This window comes from Oncorhynchus keta, unplaced genomic scaffold, assembly GCF_023373465.1.
Source record: "Oncorhynchus keta strain PuntledgeMale-10-30-2019 unplaced genomic scaffold, Oket_V2 Un_scaffold_1880_pilon_pilon, whole genome shotgun sequence".
In the NCBI taxonomy this organism is placed as follows: Eukaryota; Metazoa; Chordata; class Actinopteri; order Salmoniformes; family Salmonidae; genus Oncorhynchus; species Oncorhynchus keta.
The window spans coordinates 106,981-122,207 of NW_026290841.1; the positions used below are offsets into that span (position 1 = coordinate 106,981).

At 38.5% G+C, this 15,227-nt stretch overlaps 1 protein-coding gene across 1 annotated transcript in view; it reads right to left on the reverse strand.

The window, feature by feature from the left end:
- ugt8 (UDP glycosyltransferase 8) overlaps nucleotides 1-14,950 on the reverse strand; it is a 116,219-nt gene extending 101,269 nt beyond the window's left edge. The window contains exon 1 of the mRNA XM_052514666.1: nucleotides 14,727-14,950. The gene's annotated coding sequence lies outside the window, so the exon portion shown is untranslated. The remainder of the gene's footprint in view (nucleotides 1-14,726) is intronic.
- Between the last annotated feature and the right edge of the window lie 277 nt (nucleotides 14,951-15,227).

Below are 15,227 nucleotides of genomic sequence, written 5' to 3' on the forward strand. Positions count from 1 at the left end.
TCTACATAACTATATTATAACTAGTTCCATAGAAACAGTTCTATATAACTATATTATAACTAGTAAACACATAGAAACAGTTCTACATAACTATATTATAACTAGTTCCATAGAAACAGTTCTACATAACTATATTATAACTAGTTCCATAGAAACAGTTCTACATAACTATATTATAACTAGTTCCATAGAAACAGTTCGACATAACTATATTATAACTAGTAAACACATAGAAACAGTTCTATATAACTATATTATAACTAGTAAACACATAGAAACAGTTCTATATAACTATATTATAACTAGTAAACACATAGAAACAGTTCTACATAACTATATTATAACTAGTAAACACATAGAAACAGTTCTATATAACTATATTATAACTAGTTCCATAGAAACAGTTCTACATAACTATATTATAACTAGTTCCATAGAAACAGTTCTATATAACTATATTATAACTAGTAAATCCATAGAAACAGTTCTATATAACTATATTATAACTAGTTCCATAGAAACAGTTCTACATAACTATATTATAACTAGTTCCATAGAAACAGTTCTATATAACTATATTATAACTAGTTCCATAGAAACAGTTCTACATAACTATATTATAACTAGTTCCATAGAAACAGTTCTATATAACTATATTATAACTAGTTCCATAGAAACAGTTCTATATAACTATATTATAACTAGTAAACACATAGAAACAGTTCTATATAACTATATTATAACTAGTTCCATAGAAACAGTTCTATATAACTATATTATAACTAGTTCCATAGAAACAGTTCTAGAAACAGTTCTACACAACTATATTATAACTAGTTCCATAGAAACAGTTCTACATAACTATATTACAACTAGTTCCATAGAAACAGTTCTACATAACTATATTATAACTAGTTCCATAGAAACAGTTCTACATAACTATATTATAACTAGTTCCATAGAAACAGTTCTACATAACTATATTATAACTAGTAAACACATAGAAACAGTTCTATATAACTATATTATAACTAGTTCCATAGAAACAGTTCTACATAACTATATTATAACCAGTAAAGAGGTTTCTTGATATCGTCTCACCCCCCCACATACCTGAGTCTATGGAATCAGTCTCACCCCCCCACATGCCTGAGTCTATGGAATCAGTCTCACCCCCACATACCTGAGTCTATGGAATCAGTCTCACCCTATACATACCTGAGTCTATGGAATCAGTCTCACCCCCACATACCTGAGTCTATGGAATCAGTCTCACCCCCACATACCTGAGTCTATGGAATCAGTCTCACCCTATACATACCTGAGTCCATGGAATCAGTCTCACCCCCCCACATACCTGAGTCTATGGAATCAGTCTCACCCCCACATACCTGAGTCTAGGGAATCAGTCTCACCCCCCCACATACCTGAGTCTATGGAATCAGTCTCACCCCCCCACATTCCTGAGTCTATGGAATCAGTCTCACCCCCCCACATACCTGAGTCTATGGAATCAGTCTCACCCCCCCACATACCTGAGTCTATGGAATCAGTCTCACCCCCCCACATACCTGAGTCTATGGAATCAGTCTCACCCCCCCTCACATACCTGAGTCTATGGAATCAGTCTCACCCCCCACATGCCTGAGTCTATGGAAACAGTCTCATAACCCCACATACCTGAGTCTAAGGAATCAGTCTCACCCCCCCACATGCCTGAGTCTATGGAATCAGTCTCATAACCCCACATACCTGAGTCTATGGAATCAGTCTCACCCCCCCACATACTATATTATAACTGAGTCTATGGAATCAGTCTCACCCCCCACATACCTGAGTCTATGGAATCAGTCTCACCCCCCATATACCTGAGTCTATGGAAACAGTCTCACCCCCCACATACCTGAGTCCATGGAATCAGTCTCCCTATACATACCTGAGTCTATGGAATCAGTCTCACCCCCCACATACCTGAGTCTATAGAATCAGTCTCACCCCCACATACCTGAGTCTATGGAATCAGTCTCACCCCCCACATACCTGAGTCTATGGAATCAGTCTCACCCCCCACATACCTGAGTCTATGGAATCAGTCTCACCCCTCACATACCTGAGTCTATGGAATCAGTCTCACTCCCCCCCCACATACCTGAGTCTATGGAATCAGTCTCACCCCCCCCACATACCTGAGTCTATGGAATCAGTCTCACCCCCACATACCTAGTCTATGGAATCAGTCTCACCCCCTACATACCTGAGTCTATGGAATCAGTCTCACCCCCCACATACCTGAGTCTATGGAATCAGTCTCACCCCCACATACCTGAGTCTATGGAATCAGTCTCACCCCCCACATACCTGAGTCTATGGAATCAGTCTCACCCCCTACATACCTGAGTCTATGGAATCAGTCTCATAACTATACATACCTGAGTCTATGGAATCAGTCTCACCCCCCATATACCTGAGTCTATGGAATCAGTCTCACCCCCCACATACCTGAGTCCATGGAATCAGTCTCACCCCCTACATACCTGAGTCTATGGAATCAGTCTCACCCCCCACATACCTGAGTCCATGGAATCAGTCTCACATATTACATACCTGAGTCCATGGAATCAGTCTCACCCCCACATACCTGAGTCCATGGAATCAGTCTCACCCCCCACATACCTGAGTCCATGGAATCAGTCTCACCCCCCACATACCTGAGTCTATGGAATCAGTCTCACCCCCCACATACCTGAGTCTATGGAATCAGTCTGTACTCCCCCACATACCTGAGTCTATGGAATCAGTCTCACCCCCACATACCTGAGTCTATGGAATCAGTCTCAACCTTTACATACCTGAGTCTATGGAATCAGTCTCACCCCCCACATACCTGAGTCTATGGAATCAGTCTGTACCCCCACATACCTGAGTCTATGGAATCAGTCTCAGTCCCCCACATACCTGAGTCTATGGAATCAGTCTCTAGTCCCCCCACATACCTGAGTCTATGGAATCAGTCTCACCCCCCACATACCTGAGTCTATAGAACAGTCTCAGTTCCCCCCACATACCTGAGTCTATGGAATCAGTCTCACCCCCCCACATACCTGAGTCTATGGAATCAGTCACCTTTACTTAGTTAGTTAGTCCTGTATTAACAGACCTTTACTAGTCCTGTATTACTAGTCCTGTATTAACAGACCTTTACTAGTCCTGTATTAACAGACCTTTACTAGTCCTGTATTAACAGACCTTTACTAGTCCTGTATTAACAGACCTTTACTGGTCCTGTATTAACAGACCTGTACTAGTCCTGTATTAACATACCTTTACTAGTCCTGTATTAACAGACCTTTACTAGTCCTGTATTAACAGACCTTTACTAGTTCTGTATTAACAGACCTTTACTAGTCCTGTATTAACAGACCTTTACTAGTCCTGTATTAACATACCTTTACTAGTCCTGTATTAACAGACCTTTACTAGTCCTGTATTACCAGACCTTTACTAGTCCTGTATTACCAGACCTTTACTAGTCCTGTATTACTAGTCCTGTATTAACAGACCTTTACTAGTCCTGTATTAACAGACCTTTACTAGTCCTGTATTACTAGTCCTGTATTACTAGTCCTGTATTAACAGACCTTTACTAGTCCTGTATGAACAGACCTTTACTAGTCCTGTATTAACAGACCTTTACTAGTCCTGTATTAACAGACCTTTACTAGTCCTGTATTAACAGACCTTTACTAGTCCTGTATTAACAGACCTTTACTAGTCCTGTATTACCAGACCTTTACTAGTCCTGTATTAGAGGACCTTTACTAGTCCTGTATTAATAGACCTTTACTAGTCCTGTATTAACAGACCTTTACTAGTCCTGTATTAACAGACCTTGACTAGTCCTGTATTAACAGACCTTTACTAGTCCTGTATTAGAGGACCTTTACTAGTCCTGTATTAATAGACCTTTACTAGTCCTGTATTAACAGACCTTTACTAGTCCTGTATTAATAGACCTTTACTAGTCCTGTATTAACAGACCTTTACTAGTCCTGTACTAACAGACCTTTACTAGTCCTGTATTAACAGACCTTTACTAGTCCTGCATTAATAGACCTTTACTAGTCCTGTATGAACAGACCTTTACTAGTCCTGTATTAACAGACCTTTACTAGTTCTCTGTTAACAGACCTTTACTAGTCCTGTATTAACAGACCTTTACTAGTTCTCTGTTAACAGACCTTTACTAGTCCTGTATTAACAGAGCGATATAGACATCCGTAGCGGGCCAATTTAGGACTAATGTCCTGTTTGAAAGATATTGTATTCTATTTGTGATGTTTGATGTGCTGCAAGTCCCGCCTCTCCCATCTCCTCATTGGTTGTTAAGAGCATATACCCACGTGGGTGATTGAAAGATGGACTGAGGTCCACACTCCAGTCCAGTTGGTGGTGGTAATAAACCAAGTCCAGCCTCTCCCATCTCCTCATTGGTTGGACTGGTGGTAATAAACCTTAAAGTTGGTTGCCAACCGCCATATAAAGTTCAGTTAGACTACAGACATTATATATCAACATTAACTAAGGTAGAACAGACTACAGACATTATATATCAACATTAACTAAGGTAGAACAGACTACAGACATTAACTAAGGTAGAACAGACTACAGACATTAACTAAGGTAAAACAGACTACAGACATTAACTAAGGTAGAACAGACTACTGACATTAACTGAGGTAGAACAGACTACAGACATTAACTAAGGTAGAACAGACTACTGACATTAACTAAGGTAGAACAGACTACTGACATTAACTAAGGTAGAACAGACTACTGACATTAACTAAGGTAGAACAGACTACTGACATTAACTAAGGTAGAACAGACTACTGACATTAACTAAGGTAGAACAGACTACTGACATTAACTAAGGTAGAACAGACTACAGACATTAACTAAGGTAGAACAGACTACTGACATTAACTAAGGTAGAACAGACTACAGACATTAACTAACTACTGACATTAACTAAGGTAGGACAGACTACTGACATTAACTAAGGTAGAACAGACTACTGACATTAACTAAGGTAGAACAGACTACTGACATTAACTAAGGTAAAACAGACTACTGACATTAACTAAGGTAGAACAGACTACTGACATTAACTAAGGTAGGACAGACTACTGACATTAACTAAGGTAGAACAGACTACTGACATTAACTAAGGTAGAACAGACTACTGACATTAACTAAGGTAAAACAGACTACTGACATTAACTAAGGTAGAACAGACTACTGACATTAACTAAGGTAGAACAGACTACTGACATTAACTAAGGTAGAACAGACTACTGACATTAACTAAGGTAGAACAGACTACTGACATTACTGACATTAACTAGAACAGACTACTGTAGAACAGACTACTGACATTAACTGAGGTAGAACAGACTACTGACATTAACAGAGGTAGAACAGACTACAGACATTAACTAAGGTAGAACAGACTACTGACATTAACTAAGGTAGAACAGACTACAGACATTAACTAAGGTAGAACAGACTACTGACATTCACTAAGGTAGAACAGACTACTGACATTAACTAAGGTAGAACAGACTACTGACATTAACTAAGGTAGAACAGACTACTGACATTAACTAAGGTAGAACAGACTACTGACATTAACAGAGGTAGAACAGACTACAGACATTAACTAAGGTAGAACAGACTACTGACATTAACTAAGGTAGAACAGACTACAGACATTAACTAAGGTAGAACAGACTACTGACATTCACTAAGGTAGAACAGACTACTGACATTAACTAAGGTAGAACAGACTACTGACATTAACTAAGGTAAAACAGACTACTGACATTAACTAAGGTAGAACAGACTACTGGTAACTAAGTTAGAACAGACTACTGACATTAACTAAGAACAGACTACTGACATTTAACAGACTACTGACATTAACTAAGGTAGAACAGACAGACATTAACTAGGTAGAACAGACATTAAGGTAGAACAGACTACTGAGGTAGAACAGACTACTGACATTAACTAAGGTAGAACAGACTACAGACATTAACTAAGGTAGAACAGACTACTGACATTAACTAAGGTAGAACAGACTACTGACATTAACTAAGGTAGAACAGACTACTAGAACAGACTACTGACATTAACTAAGGTAGAACAGACTACTGACATTAACTAAGGTAGAACAGACTACTGACATTAACTAAGGTAGAACAGACTACTGACATTAACTAAGGTAGAACAGACTACTGACATTAACTAAGGTAGAACAGACTACTAGACATTAACTAAGGTAGAACAGACTACTGACATTAACTAAGGTAGAACAGACTACTGACATTAACTAAGGTAGAACAGACTACAGACATTAACTAAGGTAGAACAGACTACTGACATTAACTAAGGTAGAACAGACTACTGACATTAACTAAGGTAGAACAGACTACTGACATTAACTAAGGTAGAACAGACTACTGACATTAACTAAGGTAGAACAGACTACTGACATTAACTAAGGTAGAACAGACTACTGACATTAACTAGAACAGACTAGACATTAACTAAGGTAGAACAGACTACTGACATTAACTAAGGTAGAACAGACTACTGACATTAACTAAGGTAGAACAGACTACTGACATTAACTAAGGTAGAACAGACTACTGACATTAACTAGGTAAAACAGACTACAGACATTAACTAGGTAAAACAGACATTAAAAGACAGACTTAACATTAACTAGGTAGAACAGACTACTGACATTAAGAGGTAGAACAGACTACTGACATTAACTAAGGTAGAACAGACTACTGACATTAACTAAGGTAAAACAGACTACAGACATTAACTAGGTAAACAGACTACTGACATTAACTAAGGTAGAACAGACTACTGACATTAACTAAGGTAGAACAGACTACTGACATTAACTGAGGTAGAACAGACTACTGTAGAATCAGACTACTAGACATTAACTGAGGTAGAACAGACTACTGACATTCACTAAGGTAGAACAGACTACTGACATTAACTAAGGTAGAACAGACTACTGACATTAACTAAGGTAGAACAGACTACAGACATTAACTAAGGTAGAACAGACTACTGACATTAACTAAGGTAGAACAGACTACTGACATTCACTAAGGTAGAACAGACTACTGACATTAACTGAGGTAGAACAGACTACTGACATTAACTAAGGTAGAACAGACTACTGACATTAACTAAGGTAGAACAGACTACTGACATTAACTAAGGTAGAACAGACTACTGACATTAACTAAGGTAGAACAGACTACTGACATTCACTAAGGTAGAACAGACTACTGACATTAACTGAGGTAGAACAGACTACTGACATTAACAGAGGTAGAACAGACTACAGACATTAACTAAGGTAGAACAGACTACTGACATTAACTAAGGTAGAACAGACTACTGACATTAACTAAGGTAGAACAGACTACAGACATTAACTAAGTAGAACAGACTACTGACATTAACTAAGGTAGAACAGACTACTGACATTAACTAAGGTAGAACAGACTACTGACATTAACTGAGGTAGAACAGACTACTGACATTAACTAAGGTAGAACAGACTACTGACATTAACTAAGGTAGGACAGACTACTGACATTAACTAAGGTAGAACAGACTACTGACATTAACTAAGGTAGAACAGACTACTGATATTAACTAAGGTAGAACAGACTACTGACATTATATCAACATTAACTAAGGTAGAACAGACTACTGACATTAACTAAGGTAGAACAGACTACTGACATTAACTAAGGTAGAACAGACTACTGACATTAACTAAGGTAGAACAGACTACTGACATTAACTAAGGTAGAACAGACTACTGACATTAACTAAGGTAGAACAGACTACTGACATTCACTAGGTAAAACAGACTACAGACATTAACTAAGGTAAAACAGACTACAGACATTAACTAAGGTAGAACAGACTACAGACATTAACTGAGGTAGAACAGACTACTGACATTAACTAAGGTAGAACAGACTACTGACATTCACTAAGGTAGAACAGACTACTGACATTAACTGAGGTAGAACAGACTACTGACATTAACAGAGGTAGAACAGACTACAGACATTAACTAAGGTAGAACAGACTACTGACATTAACTAAGGTAGAACAGACTACTGACATTAACTAAGGTAGAACAGACTACAGACATTAACTAAGGTAGAACAGACTACTGACATTAACTAAGGTAGAACAGACTACTGACATTCACTAAGGTAGAACAGACTACTGACATTAACTGAGGTAGAACAGACTACTGACATTAACAGAGGTAGAACAGACTACTGACATTAACTAAGGTAGAACAGACTACAGACATTAACTAAGGTAGAACAGACTACTGACATTAACTAAGGTAGAACAGACTACTGACATTAACTAAGGTAGAACAGACTACTGACATTCACTAAGGTAAAACAGACTACAGACATTAACTAAGGTAAAACAGACTAAAGACATTAACTAAGGTAGAACAGACTACTGACATTAACTAAGGTAGAACAGACTACTGACATTAACTAAGGTAGAACAGACTACTGACATTCACTAAGGTAAAACAGACTACAGACATTAACTAAGGTAAAACAGACTACTGACATTAACTAAGGTAGAACAGACTACTGACATTCACTAAGGTAGAACAGACTACTGACATTAACTGAGGTAGAACAGACTACTGACATTAACAGAGGTAGAACAGACTACAGACATTAACTAAGGTAGAACAGACTACTGACATTAACTAAGGTAGAACAGACTACTGACATTAACTAAGGTAGAACAGACTACAGACATTAACTAAGGTAGAACAGACTACTGACATTAACTAAGGTAGAACAGACTACTGACATTCACTAAGGTAGAACAGACTACTGACATTAACTGAGGTAGAACAGACTACTGACATTAACAGAGGTAGAACAGACTACAGACATTAACTAAGGTAGAACAGACTCCTGACATTAACTAAGGTAGAACAGACTACTGACATTAACTAAGGTAGAACAGACTACTGACATTCACTAAGGTAGAACAGACTACTGACATTAACTGAGGTAGAACAGACTACTGACATTAACAGAGGTAGAACAGACTACAGACATTAACTAAGGTAGAACAGACTACTGACATTAACTAAGGTAGAACAGACTACTGACATTAACTAAGGTAGAACAGACTACAGACATTAACTAAGGTAGAACAGACTACTGACATTAACTAAGGTAGAACAGACTACTGACATTCACTAAGGTAGAACAGACTACTGACATTAACTGAGGTAGAACAGACTACTGACATTCACTAAGGTAGAACAGACTACTGACATTAACTAAGGTAGAACAGACTACAGACATTAACTAAGGTAGAACAGACTACTGACATTAACTAAGGTAGAACAGACTACTGACATTCACTAAGGTAGAACAGACTACTGACATTAACTGAGGTAGAACAGACTACTGACATTCACTAAGGTAGAACAGACTACTGACATTAACTAAGGTAGGACAGACTACTGACATTAACTAAGGTAGAACAGACTACTGACATTAACTAAGGTAGAACAGACTACTGATATTAACTAAGGTAGAACAGACTACTGACATTATATATCAACATTAACTAAGGTAGAACAGACTACTGACATTAACTAAGGTAGAACAGACTACTGACATTAACTAAGGTAGAACAGACTACTGACATTAACTAAGGTAGTACAGACTACTGACATTAACTAAGGTAGAACAGACTACTGACATTAACTAAGGTAGAACAGACTACTGACATTCACTAAGGTAAAACAGACTACAGACATTAACTAAGGTAAAACAGACTACAGACATTAACTAAGGTAGAACAGACTACAGACATTAACTGAGGTAGAACAGACTACTGACATTAACTAAGGTAGAACAGACTACTGACATTCACTAAGGTAGAACAGACTACTGACATTAACTGAGGTAGAACAGACTACTGACATTAACAGAGGTAGAACAGACTACAGACATTAACTAAGGTAGAACAGACTACTGACATTAACTAAGGTAGAACAGACTACTGACATTAACTAAGGTAGAACAGACTACAGACATTAACTAAGGTAGAACAGACTACTGACATTAACTAAGGTAGAACAGACTACTGACATTCACTAAGGTAGAACAGACTACTGACATTAACTGAGGTAGAACAGACTACTGACATTAACAGAGGTAGAACAGTACTGAACAGACTACAGACATAGAACAGACTACTGACATTAACTAAGGTAGAACAGACTACTGACATTAACTAAGGTAGAACAGACTACTGACATTCACTAAGGTAAAACAACAGACATTAACTAAGGTAAAACAGACTAAAGACATTAACTAAGGTAGAACAGACTACTGACATTAACTAAGGTAGAACAGACTACTGACATTAACTAAGGTAGAACAGACTACTGACAGTCAGTAAAACAGACTACAGACATTAACTAAGGTAAAACAGACTACTGACATTAACTAAGGTAGAACAGACTACTGACATTCACTAAGGTAGAACAGACTACTGACATTAACTGAGGTAGAACAGACTACTGACATTAACTAAGGTAGAACAGACTAAGGTAGAACAGACTACTGACATTAACTAAGGTAGAACAGACTACTGACATTAACATTAACTAAGGTAAAACAGACTACAGACATTAACTAAGGTAGAACAGACTACAGACATTAACTAAGGTAGAACAGACTACAGACATTAACTAAGGTAGAACAGACTACTGACATTAACTAAGGTAGAACAGACTACTGACATTCACTAAGGTAGAACAGACTACTGACATTAACTGAGGTAGAACAGACTACTGACATTAACAGAGGTAGAACAGACTACAGACATTAACTAAGGTAGAACAGAACAGACTACTGACATTAACTGAGGTAGAACAGACTACTGACATTAACTAAGGTAGAACAGACTACTGACATTAACTAGGTAGAACAGACTACTGACATTAACAGAACAGACTACTGACATTAACTGAGGTAGAACAGACTACTGACATTAACTAGAGGTAGAACAGACTACTGACATTAACTACTGAGGTAGAACAGACTACTGACATTAACTAAGGTAGAACAGACTACAGACATTAACTAAGGTAGAACAGTAGACATTAACAGGTATTCCAGACTACTGACATTAACTAAGGTAGAACAGACTACTGACATTAACTAAGGTAGAACAGACTACTGACATTAACTAAGGTAGAACAGACTACTGACATTAACTAAGGTAGAACAGACTACTGACATTAACTAGGTAGAACAGACTACTGTAGAACAGACTACAGACATTAACTAAGGTACAGGACATTAACTAAGGTAGAACAGACTACTGACATTAACTAAGGTAGAACAGACTACTGACATTAACTAAGGTAGACTACAGACATTAACTAGAACAGACTACTGACATTAACTAAGGTAGAACAGACTACTGACATTACTAAGGTAGAACAGACTACTGACATTAACTAAGGTAGAACAGACTACTGACATTAACTAAGGTAGAACAGACTACAGACATTAACTAAGGTAGAACAGACTAGACATTAATTGTAGAACAGACTACTGACATTAACTAAGGTAGAACAGACTACTGACATTCACTAAGGTAGAACAGACTACTGACAGATTAACTAACAGAGGTAGAACAGACTACTGACATAGAACAGACTACTGACATTAACTAAGGTAGAACAGACTACTGACATTAACTAAGGTAGAACAGACTACTGACATTAACTAAGGTAGAACAGACTACTGACATTAACTAAGGTAGAACAGACTACTGACATTAACTAAGGTAGAACAGACTACTGACATTAACTAAGGTAACAGACTACTGACTAAGGTAGAACAGACTACTGACATTAACTAAGGTAGAACAGACTACTGACATTAACTAAGGTAGAACAGACTACTGACATTAACTAAGGTAGAACAGACTACTGACATTAACTAAGGTAGAACAGACTACTGACATTAACTAAGGTAGAACAGACTACTGACATTAACTAAGGTAGAACAGACTACTGACATTAACTAAGGTAGAACAGACTACTGACATTAACAGAGGTAGAACAGACTACTGACATTAACTAAGGTAGAACAGACTACAGACATTAACTAAGGTAGAACAGACTACTGACATTAACTAAGGTAGAACAGACTACTGACATTAACTAAGGTAGAACAGACTACTGACATTAACTAAGGTAAAACAGACTACAGACATTAACTAAGGTAGAACAGACTACAGACATTAACTAAGGTAGAACAGACTACTGACATTAACTAAGGTAGAACAGACTACTGACATTAACTAAGGTAGAACAGACTACTGACATTAACTAAGGTAGAACAGACTACTGACATTAACTGAGGTAGAACAGACTACTGACATTAACAGAGGTAGAACAGACTACAGACATTAACTAAGGTAGAACAGACTACTGACATTAACTAAGGTAGAACAGACTACTGACATTAACTAAGGTAGAACAGACTACAGACATTAACTAAGGTAGAACAGACTACTGACATTAACTAAGGTAGAACAGACTACTGACATTCACTAAGGTAGAACAGACTACTGACATTAACTGAGGTAGAACAGACTACTGACATTAACAGAGGTAGAACAGACTACAGACATTAACTAAGGTAGAACAGACTACTGACATTAACTAAGGTAGAACAGACTACTGACATTAACTAAGGTAGAACAGACTACTGACATTAACTAAGGTAGAACAGACTACTGACATTAACTGAGGTAGAACAGACTACTGACATTAACAGAGGTAGAACAGACTACAGACATTAACTAAGGTAGAACAGACTACTGACATTAACTAAGGTAGAACAGACTACTGACATTAACTAAGGTAGAACAGACTACAGACATTAACTAAGGTAGAACAGACTACTGACATTAACTAAGGTAGAACAGACTACTGACATTAACTAAGGTAGAACAGACTACTGACATTAACTGAGGTAGAACAGACTACTGACATTCACTAAGGTAGAACAGACTACTGACATTAACTAAGGTAGAACAGACTACTGACATTAACTAAGGTAGAACAGACTACTGACATTAACTAAGGTAGAACAGACTACTGACATTAACTAAGGTAGAACAGACTACTGACATTAACTAAGGTAGAACAGACTACTGACATTAACTAAGGTAGAACAGACTACTGACATTAACTAAGGTAGAACAGACTACTGACATTAACTAAGGTAGAACAGACTACTGACATTAACTAAGGTAGAACAGACTACTGACATTATATATCAACATTAACTAAGGTAGAACAGACTACTGACATTAACTAAGGTAGAACAGACTACTGACATTAACTAAGGTAGAACAGACTACAGACATTAACTAAGGTAGAACAGACTACAGACATTAACTAAGGTAGAACAGACTACAGACATTAACTAAGGTAGAACAGACTACAGACATTAACTAATGTAGAACAGACTACTGACATTAACTGAGGTACAACAGACTACAGACATTAACTAAGGTAGAACAGACTACTGACATTAACTGAGGTAGAACAGACTACTGTCTGTAGTTACTCAGACAACATCCTGGTCACACGGTCATGTGACATTCGGGCTGCGTCCCGAACAGCACCCAAATCACAATGCAGCCTCTTGTCATAAATAGTGCACTGTACAGTGAACAGGGTGCCATTAGGACATAATGGCACTCAGTGTGTACTTGTGTAGATTTATCATAATGCTGTGTGCTCTCTGCTCTCTCTCTCTCTCTCTGGGTCAATGTTTGAGTTTGTGCAGGTGAGGTATATGGATATTAACTAGAGAGAGAAAATGGCCCGTTTTCTATTGTCTCAGTGGTAAGACATAGTCATGCTCTGTGTGAGACAGAGACAGAAAGGGAATGAATGGAGGAATGGATAGATGCGGAGAGAGAGTTACAGAAAGAGTGAGGCATTGTGGGCGATCGAGGGCTTCCCGAGTGGCGCAGCGGTCTAAGCTACTGCATCTCAGTGCTTGAGGCGTTACTACAGACACCCTGGTTCGATTACAGGCTGTATCACAACCCGGCTGTGATCAGGAGTCCCCATAGGGCAATTGGCCCAGTATCGTCCGGGTTTGGTTGTTGTTGGCCGTTGTTGCGAATAAGAATTGGTTCTTAAAATGACTTGCCTGGTTTAAATAAAGGTTCCATGAAGTGTGGTGTTGTTTTAAATCGACAAAAGACACACTGTGGTCAGCGGAAAAACACCGACTTGGCAGCCTAGACTACCCACAGCGAGATGCACCTGCTTAGGTGTCCTGCTTTGTTTACGACACTCTCTCCCTCTCTGTCTTTCTCGTTGAACTTTTTTCTCTCTCTTATCAACCACGTCTATTGGACGCTACAACTTTACTGCTATTCGGTCATAGATACGAGGTTATGTTGCACCTGTATATTTTGAAACCACACGCAAACACACACGCACCAGCAGGCGCGCACACACACACGCACGGACACCTGTTGCTGCTGCATACTAGCGGGAAGTTTCGGCTTACCTTAGTCCCTTTTACACGGTAGAAAGGGTGAGGGGAAGGGAGGCAACTATCCAGAGTCCACCTGAACGACAGGTTGAAAAATTAAATAAATACTAAATTCTGCAAAAGTGTCCGTATGAATTAAATGGAAAGGACGGGTTAGCTGCTGTGCTGCGGCTCCAGTCCAGATGCGTCTGGTAACGGCTGGTCGAAGACAGTCTCCGATCCAACTCCGACCGGCCTTCTCAGGGGCGGGACTTCGCTCTGCTCTACCTCCGAAATGAAGGGAGTGGCAGAGAGAGAGAGAGAGAGAGAGAGAGAGAGAGAGAGAGAGAGAGAGAGAGAGAGGAAGACTGTACTCTCTGTTTAGGGCCAGATAGCATTCTAGTTTGCTCTGTGTTTTTGTGGTAAATTCTTTGTCATGGAAATTCTCTTTCTGTTTTCTCATGATTTGGTTGGGTCTTTCCCCATGCCAATGAAGCCCTTTGAGTTGAGAGAGATACTGCAACACGGTACACGGGC